General features: G+C 42.1%; 1 pseudogene; it reads left to right on the forward strand.

Moving 5' to 3' along the window:
* Nucleotides 2,569–10,913, forward strand: LOC109243814 (annotated as a pseudogene).

Raw genomic sequence — 25,492 nt, forward strand, 5'->3', positions numbered from 1 at the left:
AGTCCCCCCACTTTCCATTTATTTATCAATTAAATATTTGGGAAGTGGATCTTCATTGAAAAGGGAATTTTTGCCATAATCAATGCTATGACAGTACTAACGCTTCAGTTGTCGTTTTTATTTAATGCATTGCATACGTGTCACCATCTCATTAGCTCTGCAATTCTGCAGCCTTTTTTCAAGGCTTCTTCAACTCCACTATTCACGAGGTGATAGTTGCCTTTATTATAGGCTTTCCATCATTACACTTCTTAGTCTTTGACGGTTTCTTTTATATATAAACTTAACCCTTCTTCCACAAATTTTTACCAAGTATTTCACTATTTACTCCTATTCACTTCTTCCTCTGTTCACATCTTTATCTGTTCACATCTTTCTACCATGTCATCTTCGAATCCCAACCCTAGTAGAGTCCCAATTCTTGACAGTTTCCCCAATGCCCCTGTGAGACACAGAAGAGGTAGAGGAGGTAGGCTTCGTGGCCTAGGATCCATTCGTGGTGGTACCTCTGGTTCCATCACTCCTTCTTCTAGCTCCGGCACTATTTCTAGAGGTTCTTTCACTAATAGATCTTCTTCTAATGGCAAAGAATCTTCTGAGTCTATTCAAGAACCTTTGGTCGAAGAAATAGTGCCAACCGACTTATCTTTCGAGCATGATAAAGAATCCCTTCGTGACCAATTAATTAAGTTAGAGAGAGCTGACACCTATCCTTCTTTAATTACCGAACCCTTGATTTCCACTGTTCGAAAAGATTGTCGTTGGAGAGATGATCTTCATATAGTTATTCCTAACCCAAACCAGAGAATATCTTCTTATAGGATTGGTTTTTCCTCTGTTTATACTTATCCCTTTACTTTGGGATTTATTCCTGCTATCGACTCAGTCATACTCGATTTCTGTCATTTTTTCAAAATTTGTTTGGCTCAAGTTGGCCCTCTCGTATGGAGAGCAGTAGCTTTTTTAAGGTATGTATCGGTAAAGGCTGATGTTGATTTTACCTTCTCTCATCTAATTCATCTTTACCACCCCAAGCTGTTCCGCAATGGTGTTTTTACCCTAACTGCAAGAAGTAAAAGGGTTTTGGTAAGCCCTGAAGATGATAAAGATCGAGGCTGGTACACCCGTTACGTTGCGGTACCCACGGTTGGTTTGGTGGGTGAATCAAATATTCCTTTTCCTGAGAAATGGAACCTTGCACGTAAGTATTTCTTCCTTACCGTATCTGTTTCTTTTTTTATTTCAACTCCTTTTCTAATTTCATTCTTTTTTTGCTTTTTTGTAGCAACCATGGGAGATGTGGAATCCGTTCCTAATTTCCGTGGTTGGGTAGATGCTATTTTGAAGACCGTGCCTATGGAAGCACAAACCTGGAAATCTATTTCCAACAAACATGGTTGGAAAGTAAAAACTCATGGTATGCGTCCTTTATTATTTCCCGTATGTTAAATTCTTNCACCGGCCGGGTTTACACATGAAAACTTATAAGCTTTCATAAAGGAGTATCATCAATCTCAAAACCGAGACATGGATTCCATCAACTAATTATTACTTCGCCAATGTATATCATTGTTATCCAATTTACCAGGCTTATTGACTCACGAAAGAATCTCGCCTTTTAATAAATCAAAACAACAAGTGACATACACAGCTAATAATAATTATATCAGGATTAAGAGTATAAGTACATTAAATGGACTAGAGAAATTATTTTATAAAGTCAGTATAAAATACTTATCTCTACTTGATCCGTTCAATACATACAAAATGTATTAGCACAAGAAATTGAAATTAGACCTATTCCCATAATCAAGATAAATTACATTTAATCCTGTACTACAACCATTCCGATGATTTGTCCAATTCCATCATTAGATTGTGAACATTAACTTTATGTCTTACAAGAACCGATGATTTAATCTTCCGTGTATAAGCTAAACTCTATACACTAAATCATCTACTATGCAAGCAATGGACACACAAACCAATACATGATCTATTTAAAAGGAAACTTTATGGAATTTAAACAAGTAAATAAATAATTGGCCTTCAGAACACTGCTGCAGATTCTGAAGGCCACTCTGGCCGCGGTTCCGGCGTAACCGCGGTAGGATCGCAGCAGAACACTGCTGCAGATTCTGTAGGCCACTTTGGCTGCGGTCCTGGGGTAACCGCGGTAGGACCGCGGCAGGACCGCGGCAGGACGCGTATGGCTTATAGTATATTCTAACACTATATAGCTCGGAATCACTCCTACAAGGCATAAAACACACAATTAGTGCAAAACACTAACGATTAAAACGCAAACTCAACTAAAGTGCAGTAAATTTGAGTGTAATAAGCGGCTAAAATACGTAATTATAGCCTATCATGATCAAGCGAGTGTGGTTCACTGCCCAATAGAAATTTGGTTGTGGTACTTTAAGGGTGAATTTATTTGACTTTAAACTAGTTGAAGGGGTAATAAAAATTCCGCAAAAATAAAATGTGTAGCTAAAAATCCGGCTATAGATTAGGGCACTTATGCATTTTCCCAAATTTTTACATTATTTAATGGAAATATGTAAATTCCTCCCGAGAGGCAAGAGCTACGATGGATTTGATGAAAACTCCCGCCAGAAACCTACTATACCCGGTAGCCGGAGAAACAGCAGGTCACACATATAAAAGGAAATCATTTCGTCCGAGCAACTTCACCACAAAATAGAGGGGGTGCTGCTGCTTCTTCGTTCTTTTGTTCTTTTGGGTATTTTGTTCTAATCAGTTGCCTTTTACTTGAAATTGTTGGTTATGGCGGTAAAAAAAACTTGCTCTCTTTGCTTAAGATTCTAGAATTTGAGCTCGTCTTCGGGGAATCCGACAATTAGAGTTCTCACCATTTACAGCTTTGGTTAGTTTCGATACAATATGAGTGCGGTGAACATTACGAATGTCGCCGTGTTAGACAATCCGGCGTCTTTTTTGACCCCTTTCCAGTTTGAAATCTCTTACGAGTGCGTTATTCCTCTCGACGATGGTGCTTTCTCTGTCTCTTTCTTCCATTTCTCTCTTTTGCTAACTATTGGTACCTATTTTTGCATGTTGTATCTCGCTACATATTTGGGTTACTTTTATATATAGAGAGTTAGCTGAACTGATTTGACTAATTTTTTTACATTTTTTTCATATTATTGGAATTAGTATTTGTATTCATTGAAGCACTGGAAACAGCATTTCTTGAAATGCATGTAAGGCTGGGTACAATAGACCCTTGTTGTCCGGTCTTTTTCCGGACCCCGCACCGCGCGTATAGCGGGAGCTTTTTTTTTTTTTTTTTAAGCAAATCTACTAGGCAGGTGCCTAGGGCTAGTTTTATTAATAATAAAAGCAAGAAAAAGAACCACATAGGAAGAGTACAAATAAGGGGGACAATAGCACCAGTAGTGTTGCCTCTATGCCTTGGCTATATAATCACTTCTCTGCGCCTCACATTGCCCTTATGGCAGCCTCATGTAGAGGACTCATTGTGTAGCTGCCGGCAAAGTCTCACGAGTGCATATAATCTCATAGCCATTTGGATATCTTTCCAAAGGCATAGGACTAGAGCAACAGTAACTGGGCTAAACCTTACCTTACTAATCCTATTGAGGCAAATAAAAAGCCTCACCTACTAACATGCATGCAAAAAGAAAGAACTAGCTAGAACTAAATATTCTATGATCATCGCAGAGTTTATAACATACTCTGTGATGAGATTACATAGAACTATACTAATGTGATGGTAAAATAAAAATATGTAGAAATAACAGTGATGGTCTTTCTTCTCTAGTGTTGTGAAATCTTCAACTTGTAGACTCTTGTCTTCTTCATCGATCCTTTTCAAAATGTGTTCAAAATTCATGATTTTTTCTTTGAGCGATTGGACTTTGTGGATGTTGTTTGAGTGGCCTGTTTTTGTTTTGCAATTCTCATTGGGAGTCTCCTTATGTTTACATCTTCGTTTACCCTGCCGTCCCAACTTTTATCCCTTGTACGAGACTTCTTGGTTTTTCCGCTATGCATAGGTGATAAATCACCTTTTCTTGCTGCCTCTACTCTACACTGTTGTAACATTGCATCTTCCTCTCCTTTTTCATACAAGTCTCTCCCCAAGTGCACTGGTTGTGGAAAATTTTGGTCGATACCAAGTGACACCAATGTATTTCCATCCTGAGATTTAGCCACTATTGCCTTGCTTTGTTTTTGTTCTGTGAGTTGCATTTTGTTCCTGCTTCTACTCATGCGTCCAGTGCTACCAACAGTAGGATTTAAAGAATTAATTGGGTTGGTACTTACCATTGCATCCAATAACTTCCTCTCCTCTAATGAGATAACAGCATTGGTTGTCACAAGCTGATGCTGCCCCTTCTTTTGAGCTGTCACTGGAGTGGCCTGCTTGAATTCTTCAGTTTGAACCAACCTTCCAGCTACTGCTGCATTGTTTGACTCGATTTGCTGCTGCTGCCCAGATTTCTTTGCTACTGCTTCTCCTTTTAACTCAGATTTACGATCATCAGTAGGAGTACCAGCTGAGACGTTTAACTGCTGCTGTTGCACACTAGGTGTGGTTGTTACTACCTTTTCACTTGAATTACCACCTGGAATACCCTGCTTGGTGAGTACTGCTGCCTTTTGAATCAGATTTCCAGTTGCTGCATTTTGAATAGCAGGAGTCTTGGAATTTCTGGGGATGAATTCAGGGGCATTGAGGTTCAAATTACTCTTGGGACTTACTGCTGGTACTCGATCAGGTTTTATCATTGCTAATGAGTCGATCTCCTCACCTGCACTATCATGATTTACCTCTTGATCATCCTCTTCACTCGAATTTCCAGCATATGCATCACCATAGTCTTCATCATCCTCATATTCACGTTGGGATGCCCATAGTTTAGATTTAATTGCCATTTCCCTCAAATTAGCCTTTATCACTTCATTGTTATTTCCAGATGACAACATCAACTCACCTCCATATTCACCACATGACTCTAAGGACTGTGATGGTACATCCTGCACTGAGGTGTTCAACGTGACCATTGGTTGTTTGACATATTAGTATGCATCATCATTGCATTCTGGGCCTCTTTAATTATTTGTTCGACTTGAGGACTGGAAAAATAAAACGTAGGAATATTAGAACTATGTGCCTTGCCCATTAGCTCTTCCACACTATTTTTCTTTGAGACCTGCTGTCGACCATCAACATCCAAAGCAAAATTGTCGTTGGTTTGAGCTTCTTTTCCACTACTGGGACATGGAACTAGTTGCTTGGACATAATGTCTTCTTTTAGACTCGTCGAATCTAGTTGCTCATCCTCTATAGCTGCCAGTGCATCAAAACCATTTGGGCTGGTCACCAAAGTATTGTCATTTCGTCGAACACCTTGGACCTGTTGTTTTGGTGATAGTCCCTTCTTTGTGGTAGATTTCCTGGTGGTTACCACATTCCAAACCTCTCTTTTTTTGTTTTGATCTTTCCCCTTATCAACCTCCTTTGTATATCCATCCTTATCTTCCAACAATTCATCCGTATTTGCTCCATCTTCTCTTCCAAAGGCCTGGGTCTCGCCATGATTACAGACCCTTGTTTCTGCAGTTTGCCCAGCAAGTTTACTGCCTGAGATTTGGACCTCACCTCCAGTTACTGCATGTGGAGCCTTGGTCCCTGAATCCTGCCCCATATCACCACAATCATCACCTGCCTTCTCCTTAGTTTGCACAGCCTCACCATCTCGATCAAAAACTGCCTTAAAACCTGTAGCTGCTGGTGCACCAGTTGCATCAGTCTTTGGCCTTGCATCAGTTGTAGGTTCCAACCCTTTTTTCTCACCATGGTGTTCCATCTCCTGATTTACATTAGGGTCAATTTGGATTTTAGTAACAGGACCAGCTTCATTAGCTAGAGCAGCAGCCCCAACAGTCCCTTTTGAACCTGCAGCAGTTGCCATAATGGCTGCAGCAACTGCAAGTTTATCATAAGCTTGCACTACTGGATTGACAGCATTGGCAATCCTTGCTAAGGCTATCCTAGCAGGCACATCTCGAGAGGGTAGAGATGGACCCTTATGAACCTGTGAAACATCAACAACAGTGTTATCATTAACAACTCGATTTGTTACATTCTCTTTGTTCTGAAGAACACTTTGTTTTTCTCTTTCAATTTGTGAATTCTGCTGCTCGACCAATCTTTCTTTTGCTGCATCAGCTTCCAATTGCCCAGCTCTTTTTGCATTAAGATAGGCTCTAGCATCACCTTGCAATTTATCCAAAACACCCAGTCCTTCCCTTTCATCAACAACTTCAACATCTCCTTGATTATTCTCGATCCTCCAACGACATGATCTTTCGTCATGTCCCTGGTGTTTACAGCAGGTGCAGAATTTTGGGAGATTATCATATTTAACCTCCTGGGATGTTTGTCCAAAAGATCAAGCAATACTTTTACCCTCGCCATACTTGGTCGAGTTCTGTCTTGGGTGGCTTTGTCTACTGCTAAAGGTTTTCCAACAGCTGAAGCTATGGACATTAATGACTTCCTTGCAAAAAAATTTGCAGGAAGTTCAGGCAGGGAGATCCAAACAACAGCTTTAGACGTCTCTTCTCTTGGATTAAATCCAATCGTCCATGGAAAAGTTCTATAAAAGAACTCGTTACCCTTCGACTTAACATAGCCTGTTGATCTTGATAATACTTGAACAAAATCATCAAACAAATCAAGTCTTACCAGTACATGTCGAAATTCCAGTTGTCCAATATTACAATTGCCTTTAATATCGAACTGTTTTGGCAAAACTTGACGTAGCTCCTGAAGATCAGGTTTTCCATACGAAAATTTCAGTATGACTGCTTGATGAAGACCTTCTTCCATGGTGAATGCATTCACTTCATCTATGGTGAATTCTACAGTTGGTACCCCATGCTCAAACGTTACAGGACATAGTTCCAACTTGGCCAATTTCGTGGCAGATTGTTTCCCAACAAGCTGTGACGCATATGATTGTTTGGTATTACGATTTGGATGATTTTCTATGGTGTTTTGTGTTGCCTCTCCCACAGCCAAAGGTTGGGGAGAGGTTGCAGCAGCCATGGCTGCCCTCTACGTGAAGAAGACGCTAGAGAGAGAAAGAAGAGAGGAGAGAGAGCGTTTTCGTTCGTTACCACCGTATAGCGGGAGCTTCATGCACCGGGCTGCCCTTTTGTTTTTAAGCACTGACCTTTTTGCTAAGCTGTTGTGAAATCGTGTGACTTGAGTATAAATATCCTAAGGACAAATATAGTAGTGTTTAGGTACCTCAGTTAAGAGATACAGAAAAGGTTTGTGCATAAATTTGGTTGATTTGCTAGAAATGAGGTTCTACAGTGAGGTGATTCTTTCAATCATAAATATTGTCAATTGGTTGGCTGAGCTAATATTGTGCGGGGATGAGTAGCATCATATGAGCAATGTGGTGTATTATCATTTGCTCAGAGGAAGTTGAATGAAAATTATAGGAGTAATCAGCTGTAGGGCTCATGAAAATTGTGGATTTCTTCATGTTGGAGTCTATTGCATAGTGCACTTGAACAGGTTCATGTTTTATGTGCAGCACAAAAGGCATATATTTCCTCCAAATAGTCCAAATGTTAGGCTGATTCAGATTGCGGATATTTGAATTTTAAGAATGAACTCGTTGTGAGCCTCTGCCTTTTATTTCATTTCACTTGCTGTCCACGGTCTAACAATATTAGTACTTAATTGGTCTAACTCGTTGATCATCTGATTTAAGATTATTTGCATGTGTGCCCAAAGCAATGAAGCATCTTGGCATGTCACTTAAAGTATCCTTTGTAGTTGGTTCAAGGTGGGGAAGTGGTGTCTTGATGTTAGTTCCAGCTGTAGCTTCAAGAAAGGGATTTTCATTTGCTGATGACCCGCAGTTGAGAGATTCTAATACTGCTGTAGGAATTTCATAGTATAATATTTAATACCATGTTTTATGTGAAGCATTAATACATTCAGTAGTCCTCCATTTCTGAATCCATTCCTAATGCATAACAACAACAACAACAACAAACCCAGTAGTTTTCCACAAGTGGGGTCTGGGGAGGGTAAGATGTACGCAGCCTTACCCCTACCCTTGGAAGGGCAGAGAGGCGGTTTCCGATAGACCCTCGGCTAGAGAACGACTGAAACAGAAAAGATAATTGCAACAAGTAGTAATAACAGCAAGATGAAATAAGATCGATTCCAAGAATGCAATCAAACTCTAGGTAGTAATAGCTATCTAAGGATAAAAGATATCATACTAACACTAATGCTAGCGAACTGAGTAAGACAAAGAGAAACGCTCGACTACCTACAAACCTTCTACGCTAATCTTTGACCTCCACACCCTCTTGTCTAGGGCCATGTCCTCAGTCAGCTCCAACTGCGCCATGTCCCGCCTAATAACCTCTCCCCAAGACTTCTTAGGCCTACCTCTACCCCCCATGCTACCCACCGAGGCTAACAGCTCGCACCTTCTAACTGGGGCTTCTATACTTCTCCTCTTAACATGCCCGAACCATCTCAACCTCGCCTCCCGCATCTTATCCTCCACAGGGGCCACTCCCACCTTTTCCCAAATAACTTCATTCCTAATCTTATCCAACCAGGTGTACCCACACATCCACCTCAACATCCTCATCTCAGCTACTTTTAGCTTCTGAGTCCACTCCTAATGCATAAGATGAATCAAAAAACTTACTTTGCATTATTTCCTTTGGGGGTGTTTGGTCTGTTTATGGGATTTGAGGGTGACATAATACCATCAGACTAGGTACGGATCTGGATAGAATTTTTTTGTGAAATGGATTGTTCTGAGGGGATATAAAAATGCTTATAACAGTGAAAAACTGTATATGGGATTTAATAGTTTTATCATTCGCTTGATTCGTGGGATACAGAGTGGAAAACAACTTTTGAACCCAGGTGTTCATCTATTAAGTGTCAATTATGTAAAATATTTTCGTCACAATTCGTAGGAGCTGGTCTTGTGGCACAATGGTTGGTAGAGGTTGGAAAAACTCTGGAGGGGATGAATTAGTTTATGACCCATGGTATGAATAATCCCCTCAGTGAAAATGTAATCTGCCAGGAGCCAGCCATCAAATCATCAATTCGAAGAACAGATATAGGATAGTTTTGTGTAGTTGCTTATTCACCCCTACAATAAAACCAAAAGTGGATGTTAGTCCTGCATAATCTGATTGAGTGTTATTTGCTTCGTATCAGAACAGCAAATGATCATTGGGACCTCAACCATCTGTCCCAACTTTTAAGGACTCTTTAGTTGGTTAAAGGGAAGAGAATGGACTTAAAGTTTTAGCATTTTTTTAGGAGACCTATCTTACTCAAGAACTCCTGTCAATTGAAGTTTGTGATTCTGTCTGTTGCAGATTATGAGATCTTAGAGATACATGCTTATGTTGAACTAATTGGGAAATTATCTTTGTTATATGCTAAAACTGTTGTGAATTTTCTATATTAGATGCATACTCTTCCAACTTAGGTTGCTTCTTTCACGTGTTATTGCATATACTTACTTTTGTTATGTAAGTATCTGCCTGTTGAAAGATCATATATTTGCTTAATAAGGCCACCCTTTTTTAGGTGATCTGTTTGTTTTGGTAACACAGTTCCCTTCTCTTTTAGGATCAAAATATCAGTAAAATGATCTATGGATTGAATGAATAGAAGCTTAATTCTATGCGGATAGAAAATCTCCCACCAAATTGTTTTTTTTTTAAATTTGGGTGCATTCCGGCTGTTTCATGGATTAAGACTACCAAGTGTCACTTATTCTGTAATCTGATTTGTTTGATTGATATGGGTCTAAATGGAGCGACATGGTTAGTGAGGATTCATGCAGCTGATCTCAATTAGCTTGGGATTGAGGCCTAGTTGTTTCGTTGTTGTTGTAACTATAAATTATTTGAGTTTGGTTGCATCAGATAAATCTGTTTGTCATATGCTCTGCAGATTTGGAATGGAAGCTTATATATGTTGGATCTGCTGAGGATGAGACATATGACCAACTTCTAGAAAGTGTTCTTGTTGGCCCCGTAAATGTTGGAAATTACCGCTTTGTCTTGCAGGTATTATCTCCTGGATTTCCAATGGTTCATTATAGAACTAATGCTTTGTCTGCCTCATTGAATTTATGCTATATTTTATAAACTTGATGCTAGGCGGACCCCCCAGATCCTTCAAAAATTCGCGAAGAAGACATTATTGGTGTCACTGTGCTCTTGCTGACCTGCTCATACGTGGGGCAGGAATTTGTACGAGTTGGCTACTATGTGAACAATGATGCCTCCACAAAAAGTCCTAATTGATAGGGTTCAAAGAAATATATTATCAGACAAACCCAGAGTAACAAAGTTCCCTATTAACTTTCGCCCTGAAAATAGTGAAAGAGAGGAGCAAGCCCCTCCACCTGATCACGTGGTTGAAGAAGATCCAAACGAAGGGCAATTGCCTTTGCCTAAGAGTAAATCAGATGAGATGGAGCCTAATATGAAGATGTTAACTTTTTTTCTAATGTTTTCTGTTTTGGTTTGACAGTATTGTGCCTTGGAAGGTATCTCGTCCGGGGTTCTCGTGGATGATATCTGATCACTAAAGCCTGTCTTTTTTTCCCCCCTCTTCTTGTGATATATGTATCAAGTCCACTCGCATTTTGAAGCAGTTAACCAGGCTGGTTTTGGGGTTTAGAAGAAACTGTATGTAGACTAGTTACCAGTTTTGGCTTTATATTTTGGTCAAAAATGGTTGATATGCAGAGTCTAATGACCGTATGGAACTGATGGTCTTGACTTTATCTTTGGCATCCATCAGTTGAATCACATTAATCAAGAAGAGGAATATTTTACGAGATGGTTGCTGGTACATTCATCTTCCTCATCAGTATGCTAGAAGGACCAGTAATTCATGCAATATTTATGTTTCATTTGATGTCCCTTTTTTTGACGGAATTGTCAGGGATAAGACATAATTAAGCAGTTGTTGCCTTGTTGATACACAGTGGCGTACGAAGAATTAGTGCAAACAATTTTGTAGGCGGTGTCATCATTTCAAAAGATGGACAAAAAACAAATTACTGTAAATTTGTACAACATATAAAAAACAACCAAAAAAATAAAATGAAGCAGCAGCATGCCAGCATCCTTGAAAAAAAAAAAAAAGGAAGCAGCAGCATCCTTCCAATTTAAAAGAATTTACTATCGCTAGCATCTGTGATTGTGTGTTATGATCCATTGGGTCAGTGTTTTCATAGTGTAAGTGGTCAGCGGTTCAAACTCCTTCAGGTGCATACTGTTTGGCCAAAAATAGATAACCAACCATTTAGATTAAAATAAAGAAAAGTTAATCTTAGTTAAAAATAATATCCTAAAGATTAAGATATCGGTGCTGTAACAAATAACCAGTATATTTGTTCGGATGACAATAAATATAAACAATAATAACATTATTCAATGACCCAAGAAGATGGAATATGACATTAAACAGTAATAAATGGCAATAAATGACATTTAAGTAAATAAAATGTGTGAGTTAACCGAAAAGGGGCGAGATCAATGGATATTTCTTCTAACAATGATGAATGATTGATAAGTCTATGAACACTTAGGTTGTTCTTGGATCCGGTGCAAATGCTAGACAAGAGCAATGAATATAAACAATAATAACAGTAATCAATGACCCAAGAAGATGGAATATGACATTAAATAGTAATAAATGACATTTAAGTAAATAAAACGTGTGAGTTAACCGAAAAGGGGTGAGATCAATGGATATTTCTTCTAACAATGATGAATGATTGATAAGTCTATAAACACTTAGGTTGTTCTTGGATCCGGTGGAAATGCTAGCCAAGAATCTTAGTAAAAAAAAGGTTGTTTTTGTATGCTTGCATTAAGACCCGATTCTCTATATAAAGTCAATATTTTTTTACAAATGAATATCTCATGTCCCCTATCCTTGTGTCTCTTTCTATTTATAGACATTCCTAGAAACCTTAATAGTACATATGCAGAGAATATCCACTAGAATATTCTCTTTTATGTCTTATCTTAGAACTAGCCGTTATAACTCTGTTTAAGATGCTCGACCTCGACCTTGAACTATGGTGACTTCACGACCTTGATCTTTGCTGACTCTTCGGCCGCACTCTTTGTGGGGCCCTTACTAATAGCAGGTGGCGGTCGATGAAGGCCATAATGGTGCTGACGTGGCCTGCCTATATCAAAGATATTTTTTGGCCCATACAGTTAGTCCATCCGCTTATCGAGGTTGTCCTCGCGGGCGAGGTCGATGAGTGGATAGTGCCATTTGTGGTCGAGCTTACCGAGTTGGTTATGCAGGTCGTGGTCGTCGCAACAATCAGGCAACGTGGCTTTCTGAGGACCGCACATTTTGAATTCTTTGAATTTTCTCGGGAAGTCCATTAGAACCATCTAGTCCAAGAAAAGACTGACATCATGACGTCATGCGTCGATTCGCCGGTGACCCTTGATTGGTTCTGCCATTTCGATCTTTGTGCCAATAATGGCCTATCGTTTCGATTCCGGTGCCCCAAGTCTTATAAATATGGGGTGGTTTGTTGATTTTGAAACTTTTCCAAACTCCTTCTTCATAAGAAGAGCTGCTCCTGCTTCTTCTTCTTCTTCTTCTTCTTCTTCTTCTTCTTCTTCTTCTATCTCTCTGTTGTTTTCTTTTCTTCCCTATCTCTTTCCACAACAATGTCAGACCTACCATTAGATATCCATATGGAAGATCACTCTATTCCTCCAGATGTCGTTTTTCCTGACCAGGGGGAAGATGGCGGAGTTGCCGTTGAGGAGGAAACCCTACCTACTGTAGAGGAAATCGTACCTCGATATCCCGTTGCTAAACCCGACTTCCAAAAGGCGCCGGAAGTGGTGACGGAGAGGTTTAAATCTACGATGACGGTTGAACGGCTAACCGAACTTAAAACTAGACTCGGCCTACCTGGTCACGTGAACTTGGTCCCTGCGGGCGACGACGAGGTGCGGGTTCATCATCGCGGCTTCTGTGTTGTTTACGCATATCTGTTCTTAATTGGATATTCGTTACCATTGCCGCAATTGATAGAAGAGTTATGCCGCTACTACAACGTATGTCCGGCGCAACTTGCCCCTTATATGTTCAAAGTGGTCATGATGTTGACGAAATTCACTGACTTGGCTGACGTAGACATACCAGTACGCCACCTGATCCATCTCTTCGCCCCTCATTTCTATCAAGGGACTTTGCTAAATCTTCGCCGGGGGGGGGGGGTAATGTTTGGTGGTGAGGAATGTCCACTGCTGCAGGCTTCCCTGAGGCTTAGAACCCCACCCGTAAGTGCTCGTACCTGTTTGTATATCTTTTTGTTTCCAGTGTTTTCCTTACTGTTGGTCGGTTAATTGGCTTTCCCCCTTTTTGCAACTACTGCTCGACCTCTCCAGATGGTGGCCCACATTGCCGATTGGGTTAGATAGATTCTTCCTCATACGACACGGATACGTGATTGGTCAAGCTTTTCTCAGAGATTTAGGCCGTCTCTTCCCTCGACAGGTAACTTGTTCCCTACTGTCGACGTCGTGATTTCTTCTCCTATATCTGTTACTTTCGCTGACTTGTTCCTTTCTCATTTTTCTTTAGCTTCGGCCAGGAGGTCTGCGAGGAGGTCGAGAGCCCCACACCCTCGTTTCGGAAGAGGAGGGCCACTACACCTTCAGTCTCCGCCCCTGCTTCGGCTACGACGATCCTGTCTTCGTTCTAATTTCTCCCGTAGCCGCTTCCGCCTTCGTTTCTGCTCCGGCCATTGAGACTTCCGCTCCTCCTCTATATTCTCTCATTGACGAGGATGATGAACAATTGCCCAGTGACGGAGATCTCCAACCTCGAAAGAGGAGATCGGTGGATGCAGGTGACGAAGTTACTCTGGCTGTTAATGCAGCGGAAGGGGACTTTTCGTTGCGTGAGACAACGAAGATTTTTGTGAGTGGTGATGCTGAACCCAGTCTCGAGGCTCCGAGTCCGTTAGAAGCTGATGTAGGCGTATCTCTCCATTCCGAGGGGTTGGAGACCGAAGGGGCGGCTGCGGATGTCCTTGACCTTTCGCGATGAGAGGAGGCATCGACCTCTCGAACAACCGCGAATGCGTCTTCGCCTGCAGACGATAGGGGCAAGATCATTGCTGAGGAGGGTGACGATTCAGGTTCCAACATCAATGCGGACGACCTGGGAATGATTAAAGAGGGGCTTACTCAGCTCGAGGTAAGGTTAGAGGGGGGTGGGGGTTGAGGACTATCTTGATCCCTAAATGAATCGCGACTTGTTGGTGGACACTGAGGAGGTAGTCCCTGCCCTCGGTCCTCTTTGCTCCGAAGTTGAGGGTTAGACCCTTAAGGAACTAAATGATGGTGCCTTGTTCGAGGAGTATTGCTAGCCTCGCTCTTAGGGTGAGTGTTTATCAGACGAACTTTTTCTCATTTTTAGAGCATTCAAAGTTCTGACCTTTTTCTTTTATTTTTTTGGGTTTGCAGACGGTGATTTTAGAAATCGAGAGCGCCCGGAGGGAGAAACGGCGCACAGAGATCTTCGTGAAACTTAACAACAAATACCTTGAGTTTCGCGGCAAGTATCGGGATCTTCTCATTCGATTTCGTGAAGGCAGCGATATGCAGGCCATAGAGAAGTGCAGCGTCCTTGAAAGGACGTTGAGAATTAGGGAAGAGGATCTTGAGGTTAGTAGGGGCGTGGAGGACCAATACAGTATCTTCAGGCTCAAGTGGTTGAATTGCGGGGGCAACTTGAAGAGTGCCAGTTTCGGATGGAGGCCCTTAGCGGCGATGTTGCCGAGAAACACGAGGAACTTGAGAAGGCGGAGTCTTCTCGTTTGGACACTAAGAGGAAGGCGGAGATGTTCAAGTTAGCGAATAGGACTCTTCGAGCCGAGCGGGAAAATGATCAATCAATAGCGAGGGCTAAGGAAGACCGGCTCGAGGAGAGGATCGGGGAGCTGGAGAAAGACAACTCCGTCCTTCATGATCGAGTGACCGCCCTAGAGGCTGAGAAGGCTCAGTTGCTTGCACCGTCGTCCTCTTCCAACACTTCTGATTTTCCCAGTGTGGCTAGGGGATTGTACGAAGAGTGCATCCATGCCGAGGCCCGGTTAGATGTGTTTCGGGACTTGCATGCAGCGGGATCCGTTCCTGAGGCTGCCCTTGAGGATGCCTGGGTTAAAGCTCGTGAAGCTCGAGTTGCTTGTGGATATGATCCTGCTACGCCTCAACCTGACGAGGATGATGTGGAAGAAGGTGTAGACTGGCTTGAGGAGGACGCCTGGTATGATACCGTTTACCCTTAGGGCGAAGGTGGCAAGGATGCCGGGGGTCGAAGTAGTGAGGTCGCAGAGGGTCGTGATGGCGAGGGCCATTAGTTTTTCTCTCAGCCAGCGTCTTTAAGAGCCTCTGTAATGAACTCTTTGTTCGTGTATGAATGTTTAAGTTGCTTTCTGCGCCTTCTTCTATACCTGTTACTTGTTTCCGCATTTGTTTATTTTGCTTTTTGTTTTCTCTCTTGTTTTGTTATCTTCTAGTTGGTCGTAGCCTTGTTGAAGAATATTTATGGGCCGTATCTTCCCTTTGGTTGTATAGGTCGGGTGTGCCTCTTTATTTTGGCTGACAGGTGTTTGATATTTTTCCAAGTTATGGCCGAGGGCCGGTAGGTGTTACAAGAACGTGGTCGAGTTTATTCTTTTATTAATTCACGACCGAGGTCCGATAGGTATTTTTTGAACTAGGTCGAAATTAACCTTTTATTAAAATGCGGCTGAGGACCGATAGGTGTTGTTTGAGCTAGGTCGAACTTAACCTTTTATTAAAATGCGGTCGAGGGCCGATAAGTGCTGTTCGAGCCGGGTCGAACTTAACCTTTTATTAAATCGCTGCCAAGGGCCGATAGGTGTTGTTCGAGCCAGGACGAACTTAACCTTTTATTAAATCGAGGCCAAGGGCCAATAGGTATTTTTCGAGCTGGGTCGAACTTAAACTTTTATTAAAATGCGGCCGAGGGTCGAGAGGTGATGTTCGATCTAGGTCGAACTTAACCTTTTATTAAATCGCGTCCAAGGGTCGAAAAGTGTTGTTCGAGCTGGGTCGAACTTAACCTTTTATTAAAATGCAGCCGACGATCAAAAGGTATTGTTTGAGCTGGGTCAAACTTAACCTTTTATTAAATCCCGACCAAGGGCCGTAAGGTGTTGTTCGAGCTGGGTCGAATCTCACCTTTACATAAAAGGCATTCTGGTAAATGTATGTTTCTTATTACTTTGACGTTGTTTCTCGGGTTTCATGATTGGAGAAAGTTACATATTTTGGGCATTGGCTGGCGTTCCAGTCCCAGTACCAGTCTATCTAGTCCCTTAATTGTTCGACTTGGAGAGTATTGAGGAGTCGGGCAATGAAAGAGAAGAATAGCCCCTCCCTCGTGTAGTTCGACTCGAAGTGTCCCTTTTGTCGCCTCGTTAGAAACCTCCTTGAGAAAACCCTAATAGGACAAAACTCAAGTGAGGGAAAAAGAGTACGACTTGGAGATGCCTCTTCCTTTTAGAAGTTGAAGTATTTGAGGTGGCTGATGTTCCAATTATTCGGTAATCTTCTTCCTTCCATCGTCTTTAATTGGAATGAACCTTTGATTGCTTTGGCTGTGATTTTGTACGGGCCGTCCCAGTTTGTTCCCAATTTTCCTTCCCATGGATCTCTGCTTGCTTGAGTTTTGGCTTTGAGTATGTATTCCCCGACTTCGAGCGGCCGGACCTTTTCTTTCTTATTATAATAACGGTCTACTTGTTATTTTTGGGCGACCATCCTTATGTACGCCATATCTCTTTGTTCGTCGTTTATCGAGTTCCTGCCTTCTATTCTCATCATTAGTAGTACCACTTTCGTGGGAGTACCTTAGGCTAAGCTCTCCAACTTTGATTGGTATAACTGCTTCGGTCCCATAGACCAAAGAGTAGGGTGTTTCTCCTGTGCTCGTTTTCGCGGTAGTTCTATATGCCCATAATACTTTTGGGAGTATTTCCGGCCACAGTCCCTTGGCGTCTTCGAGATTTTTCTTCATAATGTTTAATATGGACTTGTTGGAGGATTCTGCTTGTCCGTTACCCGCCGGGTGATACGGGCTTGAAAGTATCTTCTTAATATGCCATTTCTTAAAGAACTCGGCGATTTTCTTTCCCATGAACTAGGGTCCATTGTCGCAGTTGATATCTTTGGGTAGGCCAAATCGACAGATGATGTTTCTCCATATAAAGGTGATTACCTCTTGTTCATGTATTTGGGCGAACGCTCCTGCTTCCACCCATTTAGAAAAATAGTTAGTTAAAACCAAAAGGAATCGTATATTACCTCGCCCTACTGGGAGGGGGCCATGTCCATCCCCACTTGATGAACGACCACAGAGAGATGACCGAGTGGAGGTATTCGCCTTCTTGGTGAATTATTGGGATGTATTTCTTACATTGTTCGCATTTCTTCACAAATTCTGAGGCGTCCATTTTCATGGTGGGCCAAAGTATCCTGCCCGTATGAGGCACCTAACGAGTGCTCATTTGCCGGAGTGAGCACCGCAATAGCCTTCGTGGACTTCTTCAAGGATGCGCTGGATCTGGTTTGAGCCTAGACATTTCACTAGAGGGCCGCCATATGTCTTCTTGTATAGATTGCTATGGAGGAGATTGTATCTGGCTGCTTGCATTCTTCGTTTCTTGGCTTCCTTTTTGTCGTTTGGGAGTGTGCCGTTCTGCAAATAGGTGATAATAGGATTGCCCCAATCCCAAGTTAAGCTTACCGATCTTACCTCGATTTGGTCTAGCGATGAGTTGAGAAGGTGGACTACACTTTTATCCCCGTTCGTGATGCTTTTGGTAGCCGCGACCAATTTAGCATGGCCGTCTGCTTCAGCATTCTACGCACACGGGATCTGGTCGAGCTGGCAATCGTCGAGCTCGGGCAACAACTTACAAATCTTGGTCTGATATTTTTGCAACCTTTGTTCTTTAATTTTGAAAGTCCCTGTGACTTGGTTGACTACGAGTTGGGAATCACTGTTGAGTTTCAACCGATTTGCCCATACTTGAGTGCGAGCCTCAATCCTGCAATAACGGCCTTATACTCAGCCTCGTTGTTAGTCATATATGGGCATCTTATGGACTGGCATATTACTTCGCCGGTAGAGACCCGAGTACGAGTCCCAGTCCGGATCCGGAGGCATTGGATGCGCCATCGATGTATAGGATCCAAAGGTCTTGTGTTTGGAGAGAAGCTTGGACGGCTTCCTTCTCGACTTCAGGCATTATTTTTGCACTAAAGTCTGCGACGAAGTCAGCGAGCATTTGCGACTTTATTGTCGTTCCCGGCTGATACATGATATCGTACTCGCTTAGCTCGATGGCCCACTTGGCCAGCTTTCCCGATAGCTCGGGTTTATGTAAAATTCCTCTTAGGGGAAAAGTAGTAACAACCGAGATAGGGTGGCATTGGAAATAGGGTCTAAGCTTTCGTAAAGCTACGACTAGTGCCAGGGCCAGTTTATCGAGGTGCGTCTACCTCATCTCGGCGTCGACAAGTGTTTTGCTAATGTAATAAATGGGAGATTGCGTACCTTTGGTTTCTCGAATCAGGACTGCACTTACTGCTACTTTGGATACGGCCAGGTAGACGAGGAGATGTTCCCCAGGTTCGGGCTTTGAGAGCAGAAGCGGTGATGAAAGATACGCCTTCAGTTCTCGCAAAGATTGTATGCACTCGGGTGTCCACTCAAGGCCGTTGTCTTTTTTGAGTACGCCGAAAAATCTGTCACATCTGTTAGACGACCGCGAGATGAATCTCGATAAGGCGGCGATTTGTCCAGTCAACCTTTGGACTTGCTTCTTGGTAGTTAGGAGCTCTGGTATTTCTTTGATAGCTTTTATTTGGTCTAGGTTGACCTCGATCCCCCATTTTGATACTAAGAAGCCCAAGAACTTCCCCGAGGCTACCCCGAACGCGCATTTCTCCGGGTTTAGTTTCATTCTTTACCGTCTTAGTATGTCGAAGGCCTCCTTCAAATGGTCGATATGGTCCTCTCCCTTTATGAATTTCACCAGCATGTCATCAATATACACCTCCATGGTCTTACCGAACTGATATTTGAATATTTTCGTGACCAGTTGTTGATATGTAGCCCCTACGTTTTTCAACCCAAATGGCATGACCCTGTAACAATATGTTCCTTGGTGGGTGATGAACGTGGTTTTCTCTTGGTCTTCTTCTTCCATAAGTATCTGGCTATAGCCCGAGTACGCGTCCAAAAAATTTATTAACTCGTGTCCGGTTGTCGTGTCAATGAGTTGGTCGATATGTGGTAATGGGAACGAGTCCTTTGAGCACACTTTGTTCAATCCTGTGAAGTCGACACATATCTGCCATTTCCCATTTTTCTTTTTGACCATCACTACGTTGGCGATCCATTTGGGGTACTTCGACTCCCTAATAGAGCCATTTTCTAATAGTTTCTCCACCTCCTCATGGATGGCATCGTTGATGGCGTGATTGAACTTACGTCTGAGCTACCTTACCGGGGTAGAGCGGGTCGACGTTTAGTTTGTGTGTGCCGATCTCCTTGGGGATGCCCGGCATATCTGTATGGCTGAAGGCTAACAAATCTGCATTAGTTATTAAGAATTGACTGAATTTACCTGGTTCTCAGAGTTTGCAGCCGGTGTAGGCGTTTTTGTTGTAGTCATTGGGGTCTAATTGAATAGGGTCGAAGTCCTCTATAGTCGATGTTACATCCCGCATTTTTGTACGTTAAATTTTTGTCATAATTTAATAAACGTAAGCGCGGAAATGAGATTATTTTTGAGGTTATAAGTATTTTGCTATTTATAACAGGTGATAAGTAAGTGTCGTGAAGGTTAGAGGGTAAACAAATCGAAGAAAATGAGTTTCATTGAAGTTTGACAATTTGGGATAAAATACAGTCCACTCTATAATATTCCATATTTATCGACTAGTGCCATACAATGTACCACAAGACCATGATAGTAAGGTATATAAAGTATGTTACAAGTGAATAGTATTTTAGGTAAATTGAGATAAAATCTAATTATGTGGGTAATGGGTTAGTTATTGCTTTTTAGTGGGAGATTAAAAAACTAATTAAAAATTTGTGGATAAGCAATTAGTGGAAATACCATCCCCACGTGGCAGCAAGTGGGATAATTGATCAAACCTAATAGTGACTAGGTAATTTATATAGCTAGGTGGCATATTTAGGGGAGTTTTTGGCAAAGTAATCCACATAAAGTGGGGCCCACAACCCACTATGATAAAGAGACTTCCCTACATCATTAAAGTGAGATGTATATATTTGCAAAGTAATGGAGGAGCAGCCACAAAAAGAATATATACGAAATCATATAATGCTATAACAGCGTGACTTGCAATTCTAAGGAAGCACGATATAATCTTTCTCAAGGACATCACACGGATTTCTCCCTACTTTGATCCTGCCGTTACGTGTTTTGTCGTGATTGACGTATGTTGGAGGGATTGTCAAGAGAATCGACTCAGGTAGTTAAGGCTATCCCTTCTTTCCTTTTGGCATGATCCATATGATATAACAAAACGAGCAAACGCGCAACCTTCTTAAATGACTCTATTCTTAGAAGTACTAGGGATGCCTATGTTCTTGATTCCCCATATATCCTATTATTATATCGTCTGTTCATGGTTTTTAGAAAATACGTAAGTTGATAAAGTTTATTTCGTGATATTAAACGAAGGCATATTAATCGTGTGACATCCCGAGAGATCTTATTGAATTAATTTATTATGCATTGCATTCATTTATACATGTACATTGACCTATGACCAGATGGTGTTATATACACGTATATATATGTATGGTATGGGAAAGGTTACAGCGTTATATACGCACCACCACTTGATCAGTTGGTATACGTTGATGATTTTGCCCACTGAGGCCGAGATGATATGATTGGATTCCCTCAGAGGCTTGATGACGTTATGTACGCATATACGTATGCATGATATGCCATTTGTACGCATGTGCATGATGCTATAAATGTTTCATGATTCACACAACTATTCAGACTTACAGGTTGAGCCTTTTATTCCATCTTTCATGTTTTTTATATATTGTTTTTCATGCCTTACATACTCGGTACATTTTTCGTACTGATGCCCCTATTGTCTAGGGGCATGCGTTTCATGCCCGCAGGTGCAGGTAGATAGGATGACGGGCCCCCTTCTTAGGATCTAGCTCAGCGAGAGTTGGTGTGCTCCATTTGATCCGGAGTTGCTATTGGGTTTTGGTACGATATTTTTATATGTAGTTATGGGTACAACGGGGCCCTCACACCCTTTATACAGTTGTACACTCTAGTACAGGTCTGTATACAGTCATGTATAGTTGGATAGTATGTGGCCTTGTCGGCTTCTAGTTTTGATATATAGTTGTCTATAGCTGCTTTGTCGGCTCGCCCTACCGTATCTGCATGTATATTTATATATGTCTTTTGGGCATGTTTCCTCATGTATGTTATTCATACGATTCAACGGTTTATTGACATATGTTATGCATCACCTACCCTTGTTTCATGTTATGTCTTAGATGTATTCTTAGGGGTGTTCGACAGGTAGGACTCAGACGCTCGTCATGGCCCATCGGTTTGGGTCGTGACAAAAGTGGTATCAGAAAAGTTCTATCCTAGGGTTGTCTACAAACTGTGGCTAGTAAAGTCTTGTTTATGAGTGTGTTGTGCACTACACTTATAAACAAGAGGCTGCAGGACATATAGGATATTTTATCTTAGATCGTGCGATATAAGGGTCCATTTTCATAACGGTATGTTATGTTTTCAGCAATGCCTAAGAAGGCTACAGCCACCCAGAAGGGAAAGTTCGTGGCTGATGAGACTCCATCTCAGACTTCACATACGCCACTCTCTACAGAGCAGATCCGCGGGGCACCAGATGCACCTGGTCAGGAGATGAGAGATGTTATTCAGCTATTGACTCGATTAGTAGCTGCACAGGTTCGACGCTAGGAGGTAGGTATTGGTCATACAGATAGGGCCATCAGTCTGAGGGTTCGTGATTTCATTAATTTAGACCCTCCGATATTCACTGGAGAAGATACAAATGAGGACCCTCAGGTATTTATCGATAGGATGCAGAGGACTTTGAGGGTAATGAAGTCCACTGAGACTGAGTCAATTGAGCTAGCTTCCTATAGAGTTCGAGATGTTGCAGTTAATTGGTACGAGTGTTGGGAGTTGTCCAGAGGTGAGGCTGCCCCTCTTGCAGTATGGAAGGAGTTTACAGAGGCTTTTCTTTGTCATTTTTTGCCACCAGATCTTAGACGGTCCATAGTTGATAGGTTCTTGACCCTTCGGCAGGGTAATATGAGTGTTCGGGAGTACAACCTTCGGTTTGATTCTTTGGCTAGTATGCCCCCACTATTGTAGCTAAGATGGAGGATCGGGTCCACCGGTTCATGATGGGGTTGGAGCTGCACCTTCTTAATGATTATATGTCTGTCTCACTTCAGCCAGACATGGATATTTCTCGTATTCAAGCATACGCTAAGGGTGTAGAGGGGCGTAAGCAGAAGAAAAGGGTCGATCATGAGCATGATAGGGGCCTGAGTAAGAGAGCGAGATCTTCGGGTCCTTCTTGTGAGTTTCGAGGTAGTCAGAGACAGCAGTACCCGAGGTATCCAGCCCAGCCATTAGCTAGTGCACCCCCCAATTTGCCAGTAGGATATTTGATCGTTTCACATATTCAGGGCCTAATTAGAGTTCTAGGGCTTCTAGTTCTCAGTATAGGGGTGAGTCAAGTCAGATGCGGCCACCCTTGCCACGATGTGCTCAGTGTGGTAAGCAGCATGTCGGGCAGTGCCTTATGGGGTTGGGTGTTTGTTATACTTGTGGTTATCTAGGCCACGTTATGAGAGATTGTCCAACAAAAAGTGGTGCAGGTAGAGTTCAGCCAGCGGGATCTGTACTTGGTTCGTCATCATCAGTACGCCCCCCTAGGCAATGTTCACAGGCACCAGTCGGTCGTAGTAGAGGCAGAGGTGGAGCATCTAGCTCGAGTAGTCCTCAGAACCGCATTTATGCATTAGCGAGTCGACAGGATCAGGAGTCATCACCTGATGTTGTTACAGGTATATTATCAATCTCCTCATATGATGTATATGCATTGATTGATCCAGATTTCACCTTATTATATGTCACTCCGTTGGTTGCTAGTAAGTTTGGGATAGAACCTGAGTTGATTAAAACTTTTGAGGTGTCTACACCTGTTGGGGGATCTAGTGATAGCTAGACGGGCATATAGAGATTGTATAGTAGTAGTTCATAGTCGTTCTACAGTAGCAGACCTGATTGAGTTAGATATGGTAGAATTTGATGTTATAATGGGTATGGATTGGTTGGCTTCTTGTTATGCTAAAGTTGATTGTATATCAAATATGGTTTGATTCCAGTTTCCAGGGGATCCAGTTTTGGAGTGGAAAGGGAATACGGCAACACCGAGAGGTAGGTTTATTTCCTATCTCAAGGAAAGGAAGATGATCAGAAAGGGCTATATTTATCACTTAGTTCAGGTACAGGATGTGAAAGTAGAGTCGGGAAGCGCGGATTAGCGGGTGTCCGCTTGACTCAGTCATAGTCTCGCCTGGTACGCACTCGAAGCCTATGTTCACTAGATAAATTGAAAAAGGTAGCACTGACCCTTCAGTCTATCCCTGTGGTTAATGAGTTTGAGCTTCCAGGCCTTCCGCCAGAGCAGGAGATTGAGTTTACTATTGACATATTACGAGATACTCAGCCAATATCTATTTCTCCTTATAGAATGGCACTTGCAGAGCTGAGAGAGTTGATTTTCTTGAAAAAGGATTTATCAGAACCAGTACATCACCGTGGGGAACACCTGTGTTATTTGTGAGAAAGAAAGATGGTACCTTGCGGATGTGTGTTGATATAGGCAGTTGAATAAGGCGACGATCAAGAATAAGCACCCACTCCCGAGGATTAATGATTTATTTGATCAATTGCAAGGTGCCAAGTGTTTCTCGAAGATAGACTTGAGGTCTGGTTACCATCAGGTAAGGGTTAAAAAGAATGATATTCCGAAGACAACATTCAAGACCAGAAATGGGCACTTTGAGTCTCATGTTATGTCGTTCGGTTTGACTAATGCCCCAACAGTATTTATGGACTTGATGAACCGTATGTTCATACCCTTTCTAGATTTTTTCCTGATTGTATTTATAGATGATATATTGGTTTATTCCAGTTCAGAGGCTGAGCATGTAGATCATTTGCGTACTGTGCTCAGAGTTCTACAAAAAAGGAAATTGTATGCAAAATTCTCTGAATGTGGATTCTGGTTGAATTCTGTAGCTTTTCATGGGCATATTATTTTAGGTGAGGGTATCCGTGTTGATACACAGAAGATTGAGGCAGTGAAGACTTGGCCTAGACCTACGACACCGATGGAGGTTCGTAGTTTCCTGGGTTTGGCAGGTTATTACAATAGATTTGTAGAGGGCTTTTCTTCTCTTTTAGCTCCATTGACAAAGTTGACCCAGAAGGCAGCTAAGTTTCAGTGGACTGATGCTTGTGAGCGGAGTTTCCACGCATTGAAGGACAGATTGACTCAGCACCGGTTCTGACACTCCTAGAAGGAATCGATGGGTATGTTATTTATTGTGATGCTTCGGGCGTTGGATTTGGTTGTGTATTGATGCAACATGGTAAGGTTGTCGCTTATGCTTCTAGAAAACTAAGAAAGCACGAAACAAAATATTCGACCCACGATTTAGAGTTAGCCAGGTGATTCATGCACTAAAGATGTGGAGGCACTATTTGTATGGTATTCATGTTGATATCTATACGGATCTTAAGAGCCTTCAGTATATCTTCAAGAAAAAAGAATTGAATTTACGTTAGAGGAGATGGTTGGAGCTACTAAAAGACTATGACGTTGATATTTTATACCATCTAGGGAAGACGACTATAGTATCCGACGCCCTCAGCCGTAGATCTATGGGTAGCCTATCATATTTACAGCTAGAGGAAAGTGAAATATCCCATGAGATTCATCAGCTATCTAGTATTGGAGTTCGATTACTGGATTCAGGTGACACCCGAGTTATTATTCAGGACACGGCAATATCCTCTTTAGTAACTGAAATGAAGGGCTGCTACGAACCAAATCACCAAATGGTGAGTTAATGCGAAAGCAGGCCAAGCTCCGTAAAAGCCCAACGGGGCTCCTATTACAAAACGAACTCTACCTCGAGGAAGCCGACGACGAGAATTTCGAATCGTCATAAAAGAGTAGTAGGCATAAACGCCAGTATGAG

This window comes from Nicotiana attenuata, chromosome 2 (assembly GCF_001879085.1).
Source record: "Nicotiana attenuata strain UT chromosome 2, NIATTr2, whole genome shotgun sequence".
Classification (NCBI taxonomy): Eukaryota; Viridiplantae; Streptophyta; class Magnoliopsida; order Solanales; family Solanaceae; genus Nicotiana; species Nicotiana attenuata.